This window comes from Schistocerca piceifrons, unplaced genomic scaffold (genome assembly GCF_021461385.2).
Source record: "Schistocerca piceifrons isolate TAMUIC-IGC-003096 unplaced genomic scaffold, iqSchPice1.1 HiC_scaffold_388, whole genome shotgun sequence".
In the NCBI taxonomy this organism is placed as follows: Eukaryota; Metazoa; Arthropoda; class Insecta; order Orthoptera; family Acrididae; genus Schistocerca; species Schistocerca piceifrons.
In genome coordinates, this window is record NW_025728612.1 from 15,001 (window position 1) to 17,500 (window position 2,500).

The window sequence follows — 2,500 nt, forward strand, 5'->3', positions numbered from 1 at the left end:
ACCCACGTTGTGCCTTAACCTAACCCATGTTGTGCCTTAACCTAACCCATGTTGTGCCTTAACCTAACCCATGTTGTGCCTTAACCTAACCCATGTTGTGCCTTAACCTAACCCATGTTGTGCCTTAACCTAACCCATGTTGTGCCTTAACCTAACCCATGTTGTGCCTTAACCTAACCCACGTTGTGCCTTAACCTAACCCACGTTGTGCCTTAACCTAACCCACGTTGTGCCTTAACCTAACCCATGTTGTGCCTTAACCTAACCCATGTTGTGCCTTAACCTAACCCATGTTGTGCCTTAACCTAACCCACGTTGTGCCTTAACCTAACCCACGTTGTGCCTTAACCTAACCCACGTTGTGCCTTAACCTAACCCACGTTGTGCCTTAACCTAACCCACGTTGTGCCTTAACCTAACCCACGTTGTGCCTTAACCTAACCCACGTTGTCCCCTAAAGTAACCCACGTTGTCCCCTAACGTAACCCACGTTGTCCCCTAACGTAACCCATGTTGTCGCCTAAACCTGCTCTGTAATTGTTATACGACTCGTTCAATTAGTGTAGTGTTGCCCACCCGCAACCCTCGCAATATAGTTCGCTACTCGCACTGCCCGCTCCCCTGTGTATCGCTTCATGTTAAACACCTTGCAAGTCTTGCTGACTTTCCACATGCTCCTGCTGTACACTGTAATGTGGATGGCAGCAGGACGTACATGCCGCCCCTCCCCACGTCCCCACCTTGCCCCCCTGCCTTCGCAAGCTGGTTGGTGAGAAGTTTGCATGTTCAATGCCCTTCGCATGCGACGTACTCAGGCTACGTTGTGGTGCGGCCTGTGTCAACCGTCCGCTAATGTCGTACGCGTAAACCACAATCTGTACTGCACATTCGTCCTTATGTACCGAATGATACATCGTGGCACATGTGTGACCGTACAACGACTGCGCCCAAAAACGGCGGACCATACAGTGCAAATATTGTGCACGCAGCTACGTGTCGTCTCCCTATGAGAGCTGGATTGCAGTGTGGTACGCCATAGAGACGTGTGGGAGGAACGGACGCCGTGGATGGCGATCAGCATGAGCTGTCTGTTGATGTATTCGGACCTAGTCGTCTCTCCTCACACACCGTGATGGCATGGTGCACCGCGTTCCATATCTGCGACATGCTACAGAGGCCGGTTGACAGTCGTTCGAGCAATGGACATCGCATACGTACGGGGGCCACCTTCCACGTATTGTCTAGGCGTGCACATTTTGTTGCGTGTATGTGGGCAGACGTAGTGTGGCGTGACACCTGACACAGGCATGCAATAATCGTTGAAGTTGCAAATGGCGATGGACGCCTGCGTTTTCTGGTGAAGTTACGCAAATGAACAAATGGTAACCTGTTGTGGTGCGGTTGTTCTCGCTAGGGGTGAATCGGTGATGGCGACGATAGGTTGAGGTACGAACCGGTTGTTCCAGCGATACCCACCATGCCGACGAAACTGAACGGCATCTGGGTGTGAAGCGATACGCGGCGGTGGCTGGGTGGGACCGTCCCCGGCCGGTGAGGGGGCGCCTCCCGGCGTGCTGGCCGCGCGGTGCGTGGGCGCACGCGCTACAGCCGGCTGGTGGGGGCGGCCAGTGGCAGGCGCGCCGGCCGACGGACGCGGCAGGCGTCGCAGCTGCGCGCCGGCGCACCCTGCGCGCGGCGCCGTGCGGCCAAAGTAGGTCCTCGCGGGCCCGGTGCGAAGCGCGGTGGACATCTTCAGTGTGCTGGTCCGATTGAGGACTGTGTGCGTTGAGGATGCGCCGCCGCCCGGCGCTCGGCGCCGCGACGCCGTCTGCTGCTCGGTCGCCCCAGCGGTTCTCGCTGGTGGTTTGTATCGCAGCTGTGCGGATGTGTTGGCGCGTGCGCTGTGCTGGGAGAGTTCGCTTCGGCACCCAAGTGGGGCTTTTGTCCTTCTGTGGCGCTGGCGTTGGAGCTGCCGGTCACCGTAGGTGGCGCGTGTTGTCTCCCGCCGGCAATGCCACGACAGCACGCTCCCGGGCCTCTGTCGGCAGCGGCAAGCTCAGTTGGGAGCACGGGTGGTCGCACCGAAAGCGTCTACTCGCCTAACTCCGGGCGATTGCGCCTCTCTCGAACCCGACCAAGTACTTGGGACGGCGCTGCGCGCCGCCGGGACCTGAGAGGGTTTCGAGGTGTATTGTGCAGGGGAGCTCAGCCTCCTCCTGTTTGCAGAATGATTGAGCGGACGCTTGCGTGTTCGCGCGGGCCCCCGGGACACACTCCCGGGCGGCCGGCTGCTCAGCTCTAGTTGACGCAGCTCCCTGGTTGATCCTGCCAGTAGTCATATGCTTGTCTCAAAGATTAAGCCATGCATGTCTCAGTACAAGCCGCATTAAGGTGAAACCGCGAATGGCTCATTAAATCAGTTATGGTTCCTTAGATCGTACCCACGTTACTTGGATAACTGTGGTAATTCTAGAGCTAATACATGCAAACAGAGTCCCGA

At 57.2% G+C, this 2,500-nt stretch overlaps 1 non-coding gene across 1 annotated transcript in view; it reads left to right on the top strand.

Annotated features, from left to right (window-relative positions):
* The first annotated feature begins 2,312 nt into the window (after window positions 1-2,312).
* Window positions 2,313-2,500, top strand: part of LOC124747492 — a 1,909-nt gene continuing 1,721 nt past the window's right edge. Inside the window, exon 1 of the ribosomal RNA XR_007011539.1 lies at window positions 2,313-2,500. This exon is cut by the window's right edge and continues 1,721 nt beyond it. This is a non-coding gene — a ribosomal RNA (small subunit ribosomal RNA).